General features: G+C 46.0%; 1 non-coding gene across 1 annotated transcript; it reads left to right on the forward strand.

The window, feature by feature from the left end:
* Positions 1-4467: 4467 nt before the first annotated feature.
* On the forward strand, positions 4468-4541 carry Trnat-ugu. Its single transcript has one exon. It is a non-coding gene; the product is annotated as a tRNA-Thr (tRNA).
* The last annotated feature ends 18327 nt before the right edge of the window (positions 4542-22868 follow it).

Raw genomic sequence — 22868 nt, forward strand, 5'->3', positions numbered from 1 at the left:
GTGACCTGTCACCAAAAGGACGCTCATACTTTAATCAGCTTTATAGCTGGCTATTCAGAAGAAATGACAACTGAGCTACAGACTGCCTGAATTTGCACTTACAAAACACGAGATTTAACCTCTTAAATACGAGGGTTGACTGAAAAGTAATGCCTACACCTTCGTAACTCTTCAACAGTTGGCATCATTGGTATGCGGCAGGTACTGGCTTGTTCCGTAGCCTCTTCTCTACAGCTTCAGTTGGTGGGAAGCCTTACCATTGAACGGTTGTGTTGTTACAGTGTAAAGTACGGAACCCTGCGCAGACGGTCGGTCAATGCGTGCAGTCATTGAATTTCTGACAGAAGATCGTGTCGCCCCAAAGTAGATTCATCAGAGAATGAAAGAAGTTTATGGTGATTGTGTTGATGTGTGTACTGTATGTCGTTGGGCGAGTAAGTTTAAAGATTTTGAGGCGGGAACATCTAACCTGCGCGACAAGCAAAGAGTTGGACGTCCTGTGACAGCAACCACCAAATTTCACAAGAAAAATTTTGACAGATTGATCCAGGACGATCGTCGTATCACAGAGAGGAAGTGCAAGCACAATCGGCATTTCACATTATTGCTTTGCTTAGCTATCGGAGGATCTGTGCACGATGGGTAACCCGGATACTGACTCCTGAAATGAAAGTGCACAGACTTGAAATTTGCCAGGAACCCCTCTCGCGTTTCGAGAATGAAGATGACGCCTTTCTCCATTCAATTGTGGCAGGAGACGAAACGTGGGTACACCATTACGACCCGGAGACGAAACATCAGTCTATCGAATATCGACACATTGACCCGCCCCAGAAAAAGAAATTCAAGACGCAGCGCTCAACTGGAAAAATCATGGCAACAGTGTTATGGGATGAAGATGGTGTTATCCACGTTGATTTCCTTGATCATGGAACAACAATAAATTCAGAGCGCTACATCACAGCGCTGCTAACAATGAAACGACGGCTAACGAGGGTCCGAAAGGTAAAGGGAAATGTTTTCCTGCAGCATAACAATGCCGAACAACACACTTCACGTGCCACCACAGGAGAACTTCAGAGACTGAATCTCACCACTGTACGGCATTCTACATACAGTTCAGATTTAGCACCGTCTGACTTCCATCTGTTCCCGATAATGAAAGATGATCTGCGGGGACAACATTATGCTTCTGATGAAGATGTTGAGAGAACTGTAAGGCTATGGTTGCGGAAACGGAGTGTCGACTTCTTCCGTGACGGCTTCAGAAAACTTGTTCATCGTTGGCAGATATGTATCCAATTAGCTGGTCATTATGTGGAAAAGTGAATATTGGTAATTAAAGACCACATTCTAAGAATTATTTCTGCGTTTGATTTATTAAAATATTCCCATTCAAACCCAATTAACGAAGATGGTGGAGGCATTACTTTTCATTCAACCTTCGCACAAAAATACACACGAAATTTAAGCAATACACACTACTAAGAAAACACAGGAACATTTAAATAAAATCAAAATGGAAAAGGATTCTTTTAAGCCGAGGGCAGCCTTCACTGACATTACACACTACAAAATGACACAGTTAACAAGCATTTAACCATAGCTACACACACGCACACACACTCATCTAAGAACTAATTGGAGAGATAATGCTGAACGATAATAAGCATCATGGACTGTGCGGCTGCTCCCGGCGGAGGTTCGAGTCCTCCCTCGGGCATGGGTGTGTGTTTGTCCTAAGTTTAATTTAGGTTAAGTAGTGTGTAAAATTAGGGACTGATGACCTTAGCTGTTAAGTCCCATAAGATTTCACACACATTTGAACAATTTTGATAATAAGCAAATCAGTGTCACAAAGGGTGGGGACGGGGGTGGGGCGGTGTGGTGATTGTGGAGACGGGGAACTTGTTGGCTCTTATTGCATGGATGGTACCATTGGTATACAGTCGAATCCCAAGATACTCGTGATTACAACGCGGAGGAAACGGAGAGCGAAATCGAGTAACATTGCTATGCTCTGTTCAAGGTAACGAACAGTTGACTGATGCCGGCCGCTGTGGCCGAGCGGTTCTAGGCGCTTCAGTACGGCACCGGACGCAGGTTCGAATCCTGCCCCGGGCATGAATGTGTGTGAAATTTAACCGACAGGAAGAAGATGCTGTGATATGCAAATGATTAGCTTTTCAGAGCATTCACAGAACGTTGGCGCCGGTGGCGACACCTACAACGTGCTGACGTGAGCAAAGTTTCCAACCGATTTCTCATACACAAACAGCAGTTGACCGGCGTTGCCTGGTGAAATGTTGTTGTGATGCCTCGTGTAAGGAGGAGAAAAGTGTACCATCACGTTTCCGACTTTGATAAAGGGCGGATTGTAGCCTATCGCGATTGCGGTTTATCGTATCGCGACATTTCTGCTCGCGTTGGTCGAGATCCAATGACTGTTAGCAGAATATGGAATCGGTGGGCTGAGGAGGTAATACGGAACGCCGTGCTGGATCCCAACGGCCTCGTATCACTAGCAGTCGAGGTGAGAGGCATCTTATCCGCATGGCTGTAACGGATCGTGCAGCCACGTCTCGATCCCTGAGTCAACAGATGGGAACGTCTGCAAGACAACAACCTTCTGCATGAACAGTTCGACGACGTTTGCAGCAGCATGGACTATCACCTCGGAGACCATGGCTGCGGTTACCCTTGACGCTGCATCACAGACAGGAGCGCCTGGGATGGTGTACTCAACGACGAACCTGGGTGCACGAATGGCAAAACGTCATTCTTTCGGATGAATCCAGGTTCTGTTTACAGCATCATAATGGTCGCATCCGTGTTTGGCGAGATCGCGGTGAACACACATTGGAGGCGTGTTCAAAAAAATGGCTCTGAGCACTATGGGACTTAACATCTGAGGTCATCAGTCCCCTAGAACTTAGAACTACTTAAACCTGACTAACCTAAGGACATCACACACATCCACGCCCCAGGCAGGATTCGAACCTGCGACCGTAGCGGTCACGCGGTTCCAGACTAAAGCGCTTAGAACCGCACGTTGGAGGCGTGTATTCGTCATCGCCATACTGGTGTATCACCCGGCGTGATGGTATGGGGTGCCATTGGTTACACGTCTCGGTCACCTCTTGTTCGACTTGACGGTACTTTGAACAGTGGACGTTACATTTCAGATGTGTTACGACCCGTGGCTCCACCCTTCATTCGATCCCTGCGAAACCCTACGTTTCAGCAGGATATTGTATTACCGCATGTTGCAGGTCCCGTACGGGCCTTTCTGGATACAGAAAATGTTCGACTACTTCCCTGGCCAGCACATTCTCCAGATCTCTCACCAATTGAAAACGTCTGGTCAATTGTGGCCGAGCAACCGGCTCGTCACAATATGCCAGACACTACTCTTGATGAACTGTGGTATCGTGTTGAATCTGCATGGGCAGCTGTACCTGTACACGCCATCCAAGCTCTGTTCGACCGAATGGTCAGGCGTATCAAGGCCGATATTACGGCCAGAGGTGGTAGTTCTGGGTACTGATTTCTCAAGATCTCTGCACCCAAATTGCGTGAAAATGTAATCACATGTCTGTCAGTTGTAATATAATATATTTGTCCACTGAATACCCTGTTATCATCTGCATTTCTTCTTGGTGTAGTAATTTTAATGTCACCGTGTGACACGTCCACAGCGGCATTGGGAAGAATTGTGGTGAAATTTCGTGTCATTGTGATATCTTTAACCTGCCGTACACTTCACATGAATTTATGAACTCTGGCCTCGTTTTTGCGTGTCACTTCCTCCCCTGGGGGTAGGCAACCCCTTCGAAAGCTTTAAGCTTCCGCATGCCCGCAGCAGGCGCCAGATCAGCAGCGTAGAACCTCTCAGCTGAATGGATGTCAAAGTCTCTGCATAGGTAATTTTTAAAGCGCTAAACAAAGGTGCGCGGGTGACTCGGAGGGAGTTAGAGGGACCTTTTGCCATCTTATTCACGCACGTGTTAACATTGCATCCCACTCCCCTCATGATCACGCTACAGGAGGGCGCGAAATACGAGGACTGGAAAAGCGTGAAGATCTCTTCCTGTTTCCTGCTTTGAATCACGTTCAAATTTCGTCGAATGATTTTGAACAGTCAGTAGTGGGTCCACCCTGCATACAAAGAAAAATATATATATATATATATACTAAGATGGTGTCTGTTCTTTCGGACATGTCAGAAAGAACAGATACCATCTTAGTATATATATAGTTAAGGCTCACCGGCCACTTGACCATCTTCTTCTTCTGTGCGAGTGCACAAACAGTGCCCGAACACTTACGGGAATCGGTAACGCGCCGCGATTAATGAGTATAATGGGCGGGGGCACTACGAATGTAGTGCGGGACAATACGTTGAGAATGTGGGTTTCGCTGGAGGCGTGCCAGAGATAAATCTCTGCAGTCGCGCTATCGTCTGTGTCCTCGGTGGCTCAGATGGATAGAGCGTCTGCCATGTAAGCAGGAGATCCCGGGTTCGAGTCCCGGTCGGGGCCCACTTTTTCATGTGTCCTCGTTGACATATGTCAACGCCTGTTAGCAGCTAAGGGTGTTCATTTCATTGTAAAAAAATATATGGCTGTGGAGCTACCCTCTAAAAGAGGTCAGATCACGTTCAAATGGGTTGCAGCACCATGATTTTTTTTTTTAGAGAAGTGTTGAATCGTCTGAGTGTTATCAGCAGTGTCGAACATTATCAAGAAGTCGTCCTGTTGTTCAGAACACTACACACTGTCGTTTTCGACTGCGAAGTGTTTGGGAACAAACTCACCAAAGGAAGTGGTCGTTTCATAGACCCCATTATGCCACCTCCTGAGGCCTTTTTGTGTGGATTCCCGACAGCTGTGTGCCTGAAATTTTTCCTCGCCCACCCATAAACTAACTGGGTGATTTTAACGCTGAGTGTAGTGGTTCTGACCTCCATCGCAGAGGCGTCAACAGAAAGGGTGAAACGTGGGGAAGAGGCGGTGTGACTACCTTCCCATCGTGTAGCAAGTCCACGGTGGTGTTGGGCAGAATTGTGGTGAAATTTGGTGCCAACATGGTATCATTACGTCCCTTTGCACCTCGCATGGACTTCTGAGGCTGTTTTCTTTCGCATGTATCTACACCTTGCTGTTTCATGCGGCTCGGGGCCCAAGGGTGACGTATCTACATCTATATCTACATTCATACTCCGCAAGCCACCTGACGGTGTGTGGTGGAGGGTACCTTGAGTACCTCTATCGGTTCTCCCTTCTATTCCAGTCTCGTATTGTTCGTGGAAAGAAAGATTGTCGGTATGCCTCTGTGTGGGCTCTAATCTCTCTGATTTTATCCTCATGGTCTCTTCGCGTGATATACGTAGGAAGGAGCAATATACTGCTTGACTCCTCGGTGAAGGTATGTTCTCGAAACTTCAACAAAAGCCCTTACCGATATACTGAGCGTCTCTTTTGCAGAGTCTTCCACTGGAGTTTATCTATCATCTCCGTAACGCTTTCGCGATTACTAAATGACCTTGTAACGAAGTGCGCTGCTCTCCGTTGGATCTTCTCTATCTCTTCTATCAATCCTATCTGGTACGGACCCCACACTGGCGAGCAGTATTCAAGCAGTGGGCGAACAAGTGTACTGTAACCTACTTCCTTTGTTTTCGGACTACATTCCCTTAGGATTCTTCCAATGAATCTCAGTCTGGCATCTGCTTTACCGACGATTAATTTTATATGGTCATTCCATTTTAAATCACTCTTACTGCCTACTCCCAGATAATTTATGGAATTAACTGCTTCCAGTTGCTGACGTGCTATATTGTAGCTAAATGATAAGGATCTTTCTTTCCATGTATTTGCAGCACATTACACTTGTCTACATTGAGATTCAATTGCCATTCCCTGCACAATGCGTCAATTCGTCGCAGATCCTCCTGCATTTCAGTACAATTTTCCATTGTTACAACCTCTCGATACACTACAGCATCATACGCAAAAAGCCTCGGTGATCTTCTGATGTTATCCACAAGGTCATTTATATATATTGAAAACAGAAACGGTCCCACGACACTCCCTTGCGGCACACCAGAAATAACTCTTACTTCGAAAGACTTCTCTTCATTGAGAATAACATGCCGCGTTCTGTTATCCAGGAACTCCTCAATCCAATCACACAAATGATCTGATAGTCCATATGCTCATACTTTGTTCATTAAACGACTGTGGGGAACTGTATCGAACGCCTTGCGAAAGTCAAGAAACACGGAATCTACCTGGGAACCCGTGTCCAAGGCCCTCTGAGCCTCGTGGACGAATAGCGCGAGCTGGATTTCACACGATCGTCTTTTTCGAATCCCATGCTGATTCCCTCAGAGTAGATTTGTAGTCTACAGAAAAGTCATTACACTCGAACATAATACGTGTTCCAAAATTCTACAACCGATCGACGTTAGAGATATAGGTCTATAGTTCTGCACATCTGTTCGACGTCCCTTCTTGAAAACGGGCATGACCTGTGCCCTTTTCCAATCTTTTGGAACGCTACGCTCTTCTAGAGACTTAGCAGGGGACCGCTCTTTTGCAACATATATAGGAAGTTTACAGGTGAATTTGACCCAAATTTAAAACTTTCGCGTCGTAATGGGAGACAATTGCTGTGTTTCAAAAAAGTTACCCTTTCATTACATTTTTCAGTGTATAACGACATCCAGCCTATACCGTGGCCATTCCTACGACTGGCAGATGTTCCTCGCAAGCACGACGATGTCTATGCTTACAAATCCGTTGTTACAACACGCTCGTCATCTGATTACCTCACCTGTCCACCGATAAGCATGTGTAGGACACGCCCGCTGGTCCAGTTTACGTTACAGCCTTCCACGATTCACCACAGGTGGGAGAAGTGTAGAACTATCTCCCAACGGAGCGAGATGCCGTAGTGGTATGACACTAGAATCACTAACAGGAGGGCTGGGGTACAAATCACTAACGGGTCATACAGACTTAGGTTTACCGTGGGTGCTCTAAATCACTAAAGATAAATGCTTAGATTCTTCCTTTGAAGAGTTTACAGTCGTATTCCATCCATATCCTTTCCCAGTCTGAGCTTGCGCCACGCCTCTAACGATCCGCCGTTCACGGAACGACCAGTCCTAAGCTCCCTTCTGTTTTTCTAGATGGTATACCACAGGTCGACAACTATATCAACGCTCAGTTACCGCAGTTCATTGTACCCAGACGGTTCTATACAACATACTGTAATTTTTGTTCTAGACTGTCTGTCCATATATGTATTAGATTGCAATTATGATCACACAAAGTTAAAGTGCGTAATATGTGAAGAAAACTCCAGTAATTTTTCGGGTAGTTAATTATTCCAACTTCGTTTGAGCAGCTATAGGGTGTAATTTAAATTAATGAAAAGATTTTTATGAAACGTTTTGGTATAATTTTTTGTTATCGTCCGCCAAAACTTCCAGAAAGTGTGTGAAATACGTTCTTATACCACCAAACCGCTGCTATGAAATCTTACTTCGTTCTGTAATTACTTTATACATCATCATCATCATTTAGATTTAAAGAATGATTTCATAGCAGGTTTTTGGTTGTGTAGAAATGTCTTTCATTCAGTTTTGGAAATAGAGCCTCCTGTAATCGGAGCAAATAAATTCTTCATTTCGCTGACAAGGGAGACACCCGTGTAAAGCCGGTCGAGGGTGACACTCCTGAAGTTAAGGTCCATGTCTGATAGATGTAGAGTCTGCCCACTGCGCTTTATTTACTTCCGTGAGAATCCAGATACTTTATGTTAACAATACGTTCTTCAGACAGACACTACAGTTGTTGGTGATGAGTGGAGCTCATAGATTAAAATCGCTGTTAGGTGCGCAACAACATCTACTACCTCTTATTTTAATTTTTGTTGCAGAAAACGAACATTTTCAGTAGGCTCAGATTACATATCAAAACAAAAACCCATCAAGATTGAATGTCTACCTAAAACCACTGCAGCGTATCGATATAGCAACATCTATTTGTTGATCTTACTTCTGAGGTCAAGTGTCCTGTTGACTACGATGATTACTCTGATGTTCACCATAATTCTTCGTTACACACAATTAGGAAACTTCCGCACAGAACCCGTAACTGTCAGTGTACCTATCGTGAGGTCATCCCGGTTTAGTTGTACCGGGTTTCTCTAAATACCTTTGGGCGAACGTTGAAACCGGGATATTTCCTTAGACAAGGGCACCTGTGAATTCATTCCTCATCCTTGTCCAAAATTAGCATATGCTTCGTCACTAATGACCTCGAAATCAACGGGAAATTATACTGTAATATTCCATCGTTTTAATACCACGGATTGCAACAAGGAAAATAATTAATTCTAATTCCTAGCCAGTACCAAGTGAATTAGATAAAACGCGTTGTCCCTCTTGGGGACGTACTGCCTGTTAATGCAACCGAGAGAAAGCCGTGGGACATGAGTGAGAAGTGATGGCAGACTCCTGTTCCGTAAATATACCCGAAGAGCCCGTCCGTTTAACCGTGCGGTCTAACGTACGGCTTTCCGGATTGGGAAGGAGCGCCTGGTCCCTGGCACGAATCCGCCCGGCGGACTTGTGTCGAGGTCCGGTGAGCCGGCCAGTCTGTGGATGGTTTTTAGGCGGTTTTCCATCTGCCTCGGTAAATGCGGGCTGGTTCCCCTTATTCCGCCTCAGCTTCACTATGTCGGCGATTGCTGCGCAAACAAGTTCTCCACGTACGCGTACACAACCATTACTCTACCACGCAAACATAGGGGTTACTCTCGTCTGGTGTGAGACGTTGCCTGGGGGAGGGGGGGGGGGGGGTCCACCAGGGGCCGAACCGCGCAATAACCCTGAAAGAGTGGTTCGATGTGGGGTGGCGGAGAGGTGAATTGGACTGCGGTAGTCGTCGTGGGGTTGCGGACCACTGCGCCCGATAGGTAGCAGTACGGAATTATTAATAATTAAGATAAATTACTTGACTTTCTCCAAATTCATTGGCTCGAATCTAGCTGATTGTAGTAGACTTTCCCGAGTGCCGAGCAAACTAGAGCAAATCATCGGTGTTGTTTGATGACATGTAGAATTCACCTGCTGAATTTAATGGGCCGACGTTGATAGTCTCATTGCGTACATCTGTCGATGGCTTGCTAAAGATGCTTATAGCGCATTGGATTATATTTAGGTGTAAACTACTTTTAGACTTGCGGATCAAAATAAAATAAGCAAAGATGGTGATTAAATAAAGCGTATACACTGCAATAAGATTCAGGTAACGCAAGTCAAAAAACATCTTAAATTTTTTCAGTAACTTCATTTGATGCCACAAAAATAGACAGAAAAAATTTAAAAAATGTGATACTTCTATCAGTGGATTCTCGACCACAGTGCTGTAGTGCCGAACTTCGTACATTTTGTGTTGTTCTCGGATGAGGCCTCACTCACCCTTGATGGTGTTTTCAATGCCCGCAAACGGTCATGTCTGGAATTAGAAGAATTCCCATGCCACCCACATCGGTGGCCACTACCAACGATTCTCTGTCAACATGTGGGCGGGCATTGTCCAAGATCACATAAAAGGACCTCATTTGCTGGGTCTGCATTTGACTGGTCCACGTTACCTGCTGTTCCTGCGAAATATGCTCCCATATTTCTTTGACACCGTACCCCTTGTTATCTGCGAAAGTACGTGGTTTTAACACGACGGTGCACCATCCCACTTCGATATTAATCTTCTGTACCCTCATCGCTGGATTGGAAGGGGAGGTCCTGACCCGTGGCCACAGCGATCGCCGGATTTCACACCTCAAGATTTTCTCCTCTGGGGTTACGTCAACACATTGGCATATGAAAACCCCGTAGAAATGGGAGAAGACCTGTTTGCTAGGGTCCAAGCTGCATGTCACCTAGTACAACAGACACCAGCGGTCTTTGGGAGATTGCGGCAGAACTTGATGCGTCGTTGCTATGCATGCACTGAGACAGGCGACCGTCACTTTGAACAGTTACTATGAGCTACTTTTTTGTGATGTGGCTTACACTGCGCATGTCCGTAGCACAATAAATATCCACGTTCGAACATTGGTTCCCTATCTCAATACAATCGGTTGAGGATTCACTATTAGCTGCTTCAATTTGACCCAAAAGGGTTGAGACATCCTGTATATCACCAATTCTGTTGTTTACACATGTCATAGAACATTTTCTTACGTACTCAGATGGTCTCTTGTTCACCAGCTCCACAGAAGTGTGACATTAAGCACGCAACATTGGAGTGTGATATTGCTTCGCCCTTAACATGCACATACAGGGTGTTCCAAAAAGGTACGGCCAAACTTTCAGGAAACATTCGTCACACACAAAGAAAGAAAATATGTTATGTGGACACGTGTCCGGAAACGCTTACTCTCCTTGTTAGAGCTCATTTTATTACTTCTCTTCAAGTCACATTAATCAGGGAATGGAAACACACAGCAACAGAACGTACCAGCGTTACTTTAAACACTTTGTTACAGGAAATGTTCAAAATGTCCTCCGTTAGCGAGGATACATGCATCCACCCTCCGTCGCATGGAATCCCTGATGCGCTGATGCAGCCCTGGAGAATGGCGTATTGTATCACAGCCGTCCACAATACGAGCACGAAGAGTCTGTACATTTGATACCGGGGTTGCGTAGACAAGAGCTTTCAAATGCCCCCGTAAATGAAAGTCAAGAGGGTTGAGGTCAGGAGAGCGTGGAGGCCATGGAATTGGTCCGCCTCTACCAATCCATCGGTCACCGAATCTGTTGTTGAGAAGCGTACGAACACATCGCCTGAAATGTGTAGGAGCTCCATCGTGCATGAACTACATGTTGTCTCGTACTTGTAAAGGCACATGTTCTAGCAGCACAGGTAGAGTATCCCGTATGAAATCATGATAACGTGCTCCATTGAGCGTAGGTGGAAGAGCATGGGGCCCAATCAAGACATCACCAACAATGCCTGCCCAAACGTTCACAGAAAATCTTTGTTGATGACGTGATTGCACAATTGCGTGCGGATTCTCGTCAGTCCACACATGTTGATTGTGAATCGAGGAAGTACAGCCGGCCGAAGTGGCCGTGCGGTTCTAAACGCTGCAGTCTGGAACCGCGAGACCGCTACGGTCGCAGGTTCGAATCCTGCCTCGGGCATGGATCTGTGTGATGTCCTTAGGTTAGTTAGGTTTAACTAGTTCTAAGTTCTATGGGACTAATGACCTCAGAAGTTGAGTCCCATAGTGCTCAGAGCCATTTGAACCATTTTTTTTTGAGGAAGTACAGTACATACAGGCGAAACTAAAATGAGCTCTAACATGGAAATTAAGCGTTTCCGGACACATGTCCACATAACATCTTTTCTTTATTTGTGTGTGAGGAATGTTTCCTGAAAGTTTGGCCTTACCTTTTTGTAACACCCTGTATAGAGTCACCAGAAAAAAGTGAGTCACCATCTTATTTGGACACACTGGTCGAGTTGAAGCGCTGTAGATGAGGTATAGTTGGTATCGCGTGGTCATGGGGCCCTCTACCGCAGAAGAAAGTCAAGGCAGTGAAGTGGTGTGATTATGCGAAATGACTATACGGAATTAACGCTGTAAGTTGGGTCGACGTGTAGACTTGACAGAATGCTGGAAAGGAGGTTGGGAGTACCCAAGAAATACCGTGAATGAAGTTTCTCGATTTACTTGTATATCAAACAGACTGTCCGACGTGGCTGCAAGAAATAACAATGGTGTGCCACTCGCAGCAATGTAACACTTTACAAGAACAGTATAAATAATAAAGTAATCAACAGGTACCGCAGACAAGGGACACTCCTTGTCAATGGCAATCGCTTTCAAACTCGACAGGAACTGTTGCTGTCAGTAAATATACACTCCTGGAAATTGAAATAAGAACACCGTGAATTCATTGTCCCAGGAAGGGGAAACTTTATTGACACATTCCTGGGGTCAGATACATCACATGATCACACTGACAGAACCACAGGCACATAGACACAGGCAACAGAGCATGCACAATGTCGGCACTAGTACAGTGTATATCCACCTTTCGCAGCAATGCAGGCTGCTATTCTCCCATGGAGACGATCGTAGAGATGCTGGATGTAGTCCTGTGGAACGGCTTGCCATGCCATTTCCACCTGGCGCCTCAGTTGGACCAGCGTTCGTGCTGGACGTGCAGACCGCGTGAGACGACGCTTCATCCAGTCCCAAACATGCTCAATGGGGGACAGATCCGGAGATCTTGCTGGCCAGGGTAGTTGACTTACACCTTCTAGAGCACGTTGGGTGGCACGGGATACATGCGGACGTGCATTGTCCTGCAAGTTCCCTTGCCGGTCTAGGAATGGTAGAACGATGGGTTCGATGACGGTTTGGATGTACCGTGCACTATTCAGTGTCCCCTCGACGATCACCAGTGGTGTACGGCCAGTGTAGGAGATCGCTCCCCACACCATGATGCCGGGTGTTGGCCCTGTGGGCCTCGGTCGTATGCAGTCCTGATTGTGGCGCTCACCTGCACGGCGCCAAACACGCATACGACCATCATTGGCACCAAGGCAGAAGCGACTCTCATCGCTGAAGACGACACGTCTCCATTCGTCCCTCCATTCACGCCTGTCGCGACACCACTGGAGGCGGGCTGCACGATGTTGGGGCGTGAGTGGAAGACGGCCTAACGGTGTGCGGGACCGTAGCCCAGCTTCATGGAGACGGTTGCGAATGGTCCTCGCCGATACCCCAGGAGCAACAGTGTCCCTAATTTGCTGGGAAGTGGCGGTGCGGTCCCCTACGGCACTGCGTAGGATCCTACGGTCTTGGCGTGCATCCGTGCGTCGCTGCGGTCCGGTCCCAGGTCGACGGGCACGTGCACCTTCCGCCGACCACTGACGACAACATCGATGTACTGTGGAGACCTCACGCCCCACGTGTTGAGTAATTCGGCGGTACGTCCACCCGGCCTCCCGCATGCCCACTATACGCCCTCGCTCAAAGTCCGTCAACTGCACATACTGTTCACGTCCACGCTGTCGCGGCATGCTACCAGTGTTAAAGACTGCGATGGAGCTCCGTATGCCACGGCAAACTGGCTGACACTGACGGCGGCGGTGCACAAATGCTGCGCAGCTAGCGCCATTCGACGGCCAACACCGCGGTTCCTGGTGTGTCCGCTGTGCCGTGCGTGTGATCATTGCTTGTACAGCCCTCTCGCAGTGTCCGGAGCAAGTATGGTGGGTCTGACACACCGGTGTCAATGTGTTCTTTTTTCCATTTCCAGGAGTGTAGGTCCAGCTCAAGCAGTTTCAAGTGTCACATGAAGCTGCATGTCTTATATGGGCTAAATAACACAAACTGAACAGTTGTTAGCGGAAACAAATCACGATTTTGCCTCTTTTCAAATGATGCAAGGCGTCTAATTCTCTGAAGCCCACTGAGGAGTTTAACTCAAATTGCATGGAAGGTGTAGCTCAGAGCGGACACGCTTCTGTGAGCTTTTGAGTGCGTTTTTCGGCCCATGATTTGGACCTACATATACACGTTACCGCGGACATGACCGAGAAGTGCTCTTTCTTCTACATTTTCGTGATGAGTATGCTGTGAAAACTTGTAAGGCTCCAATATCCGTGGTCACACGGCTATGTGCATACTTTGGCGAACAGTCAGGCATTCTGTCGCACATCGACTGACATGCTTAAGCACCCAGTCTTAATCCTCTAGAAAAATGGGTACTACTAGGAAAAGGAAGCGGAGCATAGCAAACTACATTTCCTTATGTTGGTTGTTCTATGGGATCTAATCACCAATCACCATCCGGTCAGCTGTATACTGCATACGTAAAGAAAATTTTGGGTTCTCGTCCTCTCTTATCTGAGTCCATGGTGAAGTCCACAGGCCGCGTTGCACGATATTAAAGTGATGTTTCGTGGCAGAGATTAATTTTTGACGGGTTGCTTACGTTTTTAAACTCACACTGTTTTCAAATAATGTCGATCGCGGCCTCAATTAGGATTCTGAGTAGTTCTACAGAACGAAGTGCGTGGTGTCACCGCCAGACACCACACTTGCTAGGTGGTAGCCTTTAAATCTGCCGCGGTCCGGTAGTATACGTCGGACCCGCGTGTCGCCACTATCAGTGATAGCACACCGAGCGCCGCCACACGGCAGGTCTAGAGAGACTTCCTAGCACTCGCCCCAGTTGTACAGCAGACTTTGCTAGCGATGGTTCACTGACAAATTACGCTCTCATTTGCCGAGACGATAGTTAGCATAGCCTTCAGCTACGTCATTTGCTACGACCTAGCAAGGCGCCATTATCAATTGCTATTTATCTTGTGATGCATGTACCGTCAAGAGCTATGTTCACCACTTATGGATTAAAGTTAAGTATTCCAGCAGCTTCGTACTTTATTTACTAGACTCAACTCCTTTAACTGTTCCAGACCTCACGCCAGCCTGCGTGAGCTTAAACGCGTGCCTTTCGGCTTCGCCTCCTAGTGGCTTGGCTGTCTTGCCAAGTCACAACAAAGTGTCTACAACAGGAAAGATTGAAATGATACGTTCTTTCGGTTATAATTTGAAACTCGTAAGAACATGGAAGTAAACTATTGGATCAAAAGTACCCCGACATCTGTTAGTAGACTTCAATATGAGGGCTGTGGAGTAATGGCAGTCAGTTCTCCCTCAAGAGCCGAAACCATAGAAGTTAGTGACGTTGGACGTTGGGATCTGGAGCGAAATAGATGTTCTAACTCACATCAAAGGTGTTCTATTTGATTCAAGTCGTGGACTCTGAGCAGTCCAGTCCATTTCAGAATTTCTACTGACCACAAATCATTGCCTCACCAGATGATATTTTGTGACAGGTTGCACTGCCATGCAGAACTTCATGGCTTATGACCGGCTTGAGGTGTTGAATGTTCTGCGGGGTATCAGTGTCATCCATGCACTTAATCATACAATGATCTATGAAAAAACAATGGCTCTGCCGCAAATTCCCACACAATGGGACGTCGTTATAAGAGAGTGATACAAAGGGGTCCAAAAAAATGTATCCACTGTTTAAAAGTCCATAACCGGCAAACTTACTGGTGGAGTTGTCTTATCTTTGGTAGTGTAATAGTTTGTAGTTCCGGCAATCGCCACACAAGCGTTGCATTGCGTTGTTTTGTTTTGTCAGGCGACAGTCGCCAGATAGTCAGTGTTTTGTTCTTAGTTGCACCTAGTTACTTGAGTAAACATGGCTGGCGCAAGGCTTACATTCGATGAAAGGAAGTCAGTTTTGAAGTGGTATTTTAAGTATGCAAATATTAATGAGGTTCAACGGCAATGGCGAAACGAGTATCAAAGAGAGCCATCGACACGTTTAACGATTATTCGCATTCGAGACAAATTTGAAGCCGAAGGCTGTGTTAAAGATGTACACAAACAACGATCTCGACGACCTGTAACAGTAACAAGACGAGCTAACTCCCGTCGTGTGTTACAACAATTCACTCGCTCACCACAGAAGTCTGTGAGACAGTGTGCCTGTGAAACTGGAGTGAGTCGCTCAAGTTTACGGCGACTTTCGAAGACAGCAAAGTGGAAGTGCTACATCCCACGATTGCTACACGCAATGAACGAGGACGTCCCAGATCGTAGAATGGAGTACTGTGAGTGGTTTACTACCATGGTGCTCAACGATGAAGAGTTTGCAGAGATGATTGTGTGGTCTGATGAGGCACAGTTCAAACTCAATGGTACAGTAAATCGCCACAATTGCATCTACTGGGCCGCCGAAAATCCGAATGTCCATGTAGACAAAGCCGTGAATTTGCCAGGAGTAAGTGTGTGGTGTGGGTTGTCTTACCGGGGCTTGATTGGGCCATTCTTCTTTGACGGCACAGTTACCAGTGAGGTGTACCTTCAGAAGCTTCAGACATCGATTGTACCTGCCATCCGAGACTTGTACGAAGACTGAAGTTTTTACTTTCAACACGATGGTGCCCCAGCCCACTACCAAAATCGTGTTAGGGCGTATCTCGACGAAACTCTACCAGGAAGATGTATAGGCCGTAGAGGTGCTGTGGAGTATCCACCACGTTCCCCAGGCCTAACTCCTCTGGACTTTTATCTGTGGGGAACACTAAAGGACGTCGTTTATCGACAAAAGCCACGCACATTGGACGAACTTCGAGAAGCCATCGTACATTCATGTGCAAATATCCAACTGAACACGTTGCAGTGAGTAGTTCGTGCTGCAGTTCTGCGGCATCGTTTGTGTGTGGATGTTAATGGTGACCATTTCGAACACCTACAGTGATATCTTTAAGTTGGACTTTAAGCTACACTTTCACCAAAAACGAGACAACTCCGTCAATTAGTTTCCAAGTTAAGGACTTTTAACAGTAGATACATTTTTTTGGACCCCTCTGACTATCACTTTTTACCCAGACGAATGACCACGGGAATCCTGCGCTGGAGACTGAATCGAGAGTCATCTGCAAAATGCACATACTTCCATTCAATCATGCTCCCATCTCGATGTTTCTGATTACAGACATTATAATACGATGAGCGAGACACGTGCTTACGGACATCTGACAGACAACTGTCTCTGGGCATCTAGTGCTAGAAAATGGCCATTCCAGAAGTAGCTGCAAGCTCTACAGACACCGGTGGATTTCGTTGTGCAGTCAAGTAGCATAGCGGTATTTATTGGGAGGCTGCTAATGTTCATAAAGCTTCTGTTGGCCTGGGTGAACATTTCCTGCGCCTTGGAAGGTTCGTGATAGCCCTCAAATCGCATTTCACTGCACACTAAACCATTTTAGCACACATTCAACATTGTCGCGATTACGATCTGTGCTTGACCGCCTTCAAGTGTGAGTAGTTCTGCATTCTGTTCACAATGAAAGTTCATACACAACTGGGACATTACACAGTGCTATTCGTTGCCTTTGAATCACAAGCCCGTTCGAATAAGCGAGTATTCATTTCTGTCACATAAAGCTCAGTTTAGGTGTATATAAATTTTATGGCGGTCATTTACAATATCTGCTCACGTTTTCTCTTTCCATTCTGTTATGTTCCTGATAACTCTTAACTACTGAGCACTTGTGTAATATCTCCTGTACGTAGTGTATGCGATAACTATTTCCCGTTTTCGATCTATTTTCCTGATAACTCTTAACTACTGAGCACTTGTGTAATATCTCGTTTACGTAGTGTATGCGATAACTGTTTACAACGTGCCACAGTGGTTTAGAGGAAGTCGAGACGAACACAGTAAGCAACGAATACAAGAAGAAATTCACAACACTTGTTGTGTATCAAGTCGGAAAATTATCTCAAACTGGCCTACAAAAACCACCTAACCTACAGCGCATGCGCGTCGCTCGGGATTCTCAATATTCTTTCTCTCTCTTCTTGCAAACTCTTAGTTCTCGAGAAGAGATGAATATGAACTTTTTTTACAAATTCTGTTCGGTGATTCGTTTTCGCTGTAGGCCGCGGTTTTGGAGTTACTCAATACAAACCTAAAAATATGACCCTGAGACGCCCCCCTTCCCAGACTGGTCGGTTCATGGCACTATCTCACACCACCGTATAACTATTTCCCGTTTTCGATCTTTTTAGGCTTGAATGGGCTATTACGCCACCAGCTTAGTTGACAGCTTCATTAAAATTATTAATTTATACTTCCCTGTGACGGTAAATGAAACGAAAATTTTTTGTAGATGTTATGTAAAAATTAATTACGTTAAGAATCTGACCAAATTTAGCCGTTACAAGCACGATAGTTACGTAGTAGTGACTGGTATTGGTTGAGCGCGGGGGTGCTGGTCGTTTTAAGGTCACTTTTCTACGTTTATTTTGAATAACTAGGAAGCCATCGCCTTTAGCGAAAACGTATCCTACTACAAAAATAAACTACATGAAATTTCCTGTAAAAATTATCTATTAATTTTTTGTCTGGAATCAACAGTTTGGGCGGAGAGAGCGAGAGAATACTGTAAATTTCGCGCGACGCACATATGCCGTAGTTGAAGTGGTTTCTTTGGGCCAGTTTGGGATGTTTTCCCGACTTGATGGACCACAATTGCCCCTATATCAAATCGTTTGCCTCGTCTTTCTGTGTACCACTGTGGCACGTTTCAGCAGTTATATTTTCACCCTGTATGAAGTATAGGACGAATAAAGAAATGCAGTTGGCCGCGGTAGCTGAGCGGTTCTAGGCACTTCAGTCCGGAACCGCGTGACTGCTACGGTCGCAGGTTTGAATCCTGCCTCGGTCATGGATGTGTGTGATGTCCTTAGGTTAGTTAGGTTTAAGTAGTTCTAAGTTCTAGGGGACTGATGACCTCCGATGTTGTCCCATAGTGCTCAGAGCCATTTGGACCATTTTTTAAAGAAATGCAAAGGAGTGACAGTAAACAAACCGTACACTTATTACTAACATTGTATAGTTTTTCGCTTCACTAACTGTCAGTTTCTGAAACTGGTAAACAAAGAAAGCATACATTTAATTCCTGAGGATGTTACGATAGCTCTGCAGCAGTAGAATTTCCTGTGTTGCGTGTTTCATCGGTAGGGCCTACACGTGGAGGAGTTCGCTGATGTAAATCATGATATCAGTTCAAAAATGGTTCAAATGGCTCTCAGCACTATGGGACTTAACATCTATGGTCATCAGTCCCATAGACTTAGAACTACTTAAACCTAACTAACCTAAGGACATCATACACACACATGCCCGGGGTAGGATTCGAACCTGCGACCTTAGCAGCAGCGCGGTTCCGGACTGAAGCGCCTAGAACCGCTCGGCCACAGCGGCCAGCGATCTTTTATGTTAATGATCTGTATATGCTGAGGAAGTTTACGTTTAAAAATGCTTAATTTATTGGGAAGCTTTAATCCAGCTTGCGGTGAATAACGGCAAATGTTGTCAATTTTTTTATTCATTTGGTTCGTGACTTGCGTTTGGGTATTAGAGGACTTGCGTGAATGCCGCCAAAATATTTGGCTCCAAATAAATTATCTTGTTGCCTGCGTTTCACTTTGTCGGTTCACATAATTTAGACAGTGGCAATGGTTATTTAGAATGATTGTGTAGCATAACAATATGAAACGAAAATAGTATGCAAAAATGATTAACCATTAAGAGGATAACATCGATTTCATTCCTACATCCACGTCATGAGAGGCTGAATTAGACACACTTAACTAGAAGCGGCCACACGCTGTGGACTGAACTCTACGAGACACGGAAAGCTCCGGAGTGCCATTCTCACCACTCAGGGTCCACCTACATTTCGTGGACATTGGGCACCAGAACTGAGCCCAGCATGAGAGCAACTCCCAAGATGGTGTACCACACGCGTTCAGTAAGGACAATAGTAGCACCGTCACGCCAGTGGAATATTCCTCGAACCATTATGGTACGATTAGATTTTTATGGCATGGTTCATTGTTTGCTGGACGCTATAGACGAACAAGCAGATGTAACTTATTGAACAACCGCTTCTTGCAATGTTCGTGGATGAAAGATGGTTGAGGACGTTTCAAGGGCGTAATATTATCCCATGTACACATCCCTACACGAGAATGCCTCCAGGAGCTGCTTGAACGATGCTCTGTTGGCAAGCGGGATGGCACGCTCTAACGTATACCAAAGCTCATTGCTCTGCCGCGGGGGGTAGCCGCCCGGTCTGAGGCGCCTTGCCACGTTTCGCACCCCCCCCCCTGCCCCTCCCCCTCCCTAGCCCCCGCCCGTCACAGGTTCGTGTCCTCCCTCGGGCATGGGTGTGTGTGTTGTCCTTAGCGTAAGTTAGTTTAAGTTAGATTAAGTAGTGTGTAAGCTTAGGGACCGATGACCTCAGCAGTCGTCCGCTGAGCTATGCACCGTGTGACGTGCGGTGTGCGCGGGCACATCTGTGGTTGATGTATGCCTTTTACACTCCATAGCGAGAAATTCGTTGTAAATGATACGGCTGTTTACCGGATGTTGCTACCTAGCAATGAAACGGTGATTGAACTCTTTCACTGTAGTCTATCTATAATCAATTACAATTCCGTAAATCGAAGTACTCGTGGAACATCCTAGACAGCGAGGTACACGATAGCTCAGCACCCGCACGACCTCGTACGCGGGGTTTACCATGCGTCGGGCATCGACGGTTCGGCTGCTATTAAATGGGCTTATGTCACGTTTCTTCGCCATACGGCTCTCGTCTGTTACACTTGCGGCCGACGAGGTTTGACGACATCCCAGTCAAACGATATGCCGAACTATGTCATTCACTGTGATAACAGGAGTGTGCAATTAATTGCAGCATAGTAATTCACGTTTTTACTGTATATACTTAGCCTTGTCCCTTCATGACGTTGAGTTTTCGTTCTTACTACATTTTTGTTGGGTCAATTTCTTCTCTGTGTGTCTGTTCGGTACAAATTTTGCAGTTGATTTTAAGCTAACTTCCCGATGAGCTGTTATAGGTGTTGCCATCGGCGCCTACCTTGCGTGAATGCTCTGAAAAGCTAATCATTTGCATAACTCATGGCAAATTGTCGATGCACATATGGACCTCTTCAGGCACATACTGACTTTAACACATTTTCTGTATGAAGGCCAGTACTATGAGCAGGCAGAAGAAGTGGCCATGAGCTGCTCCATTTCCCCAGAGGTTGTCGATCTATTCATGAAAAAATTTCAGGAGGAGACATTAGAGATGGCAATGCCATATGCTTCTTGAGATATGTGGATTATACCTATGTGATCTGGCCTCATGCTAGGGAGAGACTGAATGAGTTTTTGAAACATTTTAACTCAAAACAAACAAAAAACGCCCTTCGGACAGGCTGTGAAGGCCGAACGGTACCGACCGGCCACCGTGTCATCCTCAGCCCTTAGGCGCCACCGGATACGGAGGGGCATTTGGTCAGCACACCATTCTCCGGACTGTTGTCAGTTTTCGTAACCGGTGCCGCTACTTCTCGATCACATTGCTCTTCACGTGTCCTCACAAGGGATGAGTGCACCCCGGACGCCAACAGCACTCTGCAGACCCGGACGGCGACCCATGCTGGCCAAACCCGACACTGCTTAAGCTCGGTGATCTGACTGGAACTGGTGTTTCCACTGCGGCAAGGCCGGTGGCAACATTTTAACTCAGACCACCAGCCGGCCGCTGTGGCCGAGCGGTTCTAGGCGCTACAGTTTGGAACCGCGCGACCACTACGGCCGCAGGTTCGAATCCTATCTCGGGCATGGATGTGTGTGATGTCCTTAGGTTAGTTAGGTTTAAGTAGTTCTAAGTTCTAGGGGATTGATGACCTCAGCAGTTAAGTCCCATAGTGCTCAGAGCCATTTGAACCATTTTGAACCACCAGCCGGCCGCTGTGGCCGAGCGGTTCTAGGCGCTTCTGTCCGGAACCGCGCGACTACTCCCATCGCAGGTTCGAATCCTGCCTCGGGCGTGGATGTGTGTGATGTCCATAGGTTAGTTAGGTTTAAGTATTTCTAGGGGACTGATGACCTCAGATGTTAAGTCCCATAGTGCTCAGAGCCATTTTAATCAGACCACCAAAATGTAAAGTTCACCACGGAAATGGAGAAGGATGGACAGTTGCCGTTTCTGGATGTACTGGTCAAAATGAGGCGGCTGGGTCGTTTCGTCACAGAGTGTATTGCAAGCCAACACACACTAGCAGAATAACAGAATTCTGCAGACATTGGTCCATGGAGTACACATCTCGTCAGACCAAGACAGTGCTGCTATCAGAAATAGAATATCTATACTAAGTCTTCTGCAAAAATAGATGCACGGTGAAACAGATTCCGAAAACCCTTTCAATTACCCAGCTGCAACATGGTAGAGACGAAGAGTAAGATTAAACAAAGACTGTAGCTTACTTCACCGATGTTGGATCTGTCTCTGCCGAGACCACGAGTATTCTCCAGAAGCATGACATCAAGTGTGTGTTCTGATCACTTACCAAAATAACAGGACTACTACGAAAAGTTAAAGATGCCCTTGCTTTACGCAAACCAGGTGTTTATAATATCCATTGCCAATGTGGCATTTCGTACACTGGCCAAACAGCTAGGTCAGTGGACATCAGATGCCAAGAACATCAGTGGCACATCCGCCTGATGTTGTTGTTGTGGTCTTCAGTCCAGAGACTGGTTTGATGCAGCTCCCCATGCTACTCTATCCTGTGCAAGCCTCTCCATCTCCCAGTACCTACTGCAACCTACATCCTTCTGAATCTGTTTAGCGTATTCATCTCTTGGTCTCCCTCTGCGATATTTACCCACCACGCTGCCTTCCAATACCAAATTGGTGATCCCTTGATGCCCCAGAACATGCCCTACCAATCAATACCTTCTTATAGTCAAGTTGTGCCACAAACTTCTCCCCAATTCTATTCAATACCTCCTCATTAGTTATGTGACCTACCCATCTAATCTTCAGCATTCTTCTGTAGCACCACATTTCGAAAGCTTCTATTCTCTTCTTGTCTAAACTATTTATCGTCCACGTTTCACTTCCATACATGGCTACACTCCATACAAATACTTTCAGGAACGACTTCCCGACACTTAAATCTATACTCGATGTTAACAAATTTCTCCTCTTCAGAAACGCTTTCCTTGTCATTGCCAGTCTACATTTTATATCCTCTCTACTTCAACCATCATAAATTATTTTGCTCCCCAAATAGCAAAACTCCTTTAGTACTTTAAGCGTCTCATTTCCTAATCTAATTCCCACAACATCACATTCCATTATCCTCGTTTTGCTTTTGTT

The sequence above is a fragment of the Schistocerca americana genome, chromosome X, assembly GCF_021461395.2.
Source record: "Schistocerca americana isolate TAMUIC-IGC-003095 chromosome X, iqSchAmer2.1, whole genome shotgun sequence".
Classification (NCBI taxonomy): Eukaryota; Metazoa; Arthropoda; class Insecta; order Orthoptera; family Acrididae; genus Schistocerca; species Schistocerca americana.